We start from the raw sequence: 431 nt of genomic DNA, 5'->3' as shown, positions 1-431 counted from the left end.
CTCACCTATGAGTATTCCAGTAGTTCCAGGGTTATATATGCACTGTACCCAGGAAATAAGGTGCTCTCCAGGCCTCTGAGTACATCTACTTAAAAATATAATTAATTCTAAATATAATTAATAATCTTCAAAAGTATCCTTCCTTATAGTATGCCTCCAGGCATCATTCCATTTTCCAATGCCATGCCAATTGAGCACAAAATTAAGAGGGTTTAGGTTTCTCCTTGGAGAAGGCAATGGCACCCCACTCCAGTACTCTTGCCTGGAAAAGCCCATGGACGGAGGAGCCGGGTGGGCTGCAATCCATGGGGTCGCTAAGAGTTGGACGTGACTGAGCGACTACACTTTCACTGTTCATTTTTATGCACTGGAGAAGGAAATCAGTGTTCTTGCCTGGAGAATTCCAGGGACGGGGGAGCCTGGTGGGCTGC

Source organism: Bison bison, unplaced genomic scaffold (genome assembly GCF_000754665.1).
Source record: "Bison bison bison isolate TAMUID 2011002044 unplaced genomic scaffold, Bison_UMD1.0 scf7180017863711, whole genome shotgun sequence".
In the NCBI taxonomy this organism is placed as follows: domain Eukaryota; kingdom Metazoa; phylum Chordata; class Mammalia; order Artiodactyla; family Bovidae; genus Bison; species Bison bison.
Note: the sequence above shows the minus strand (reverse complement) of the source record.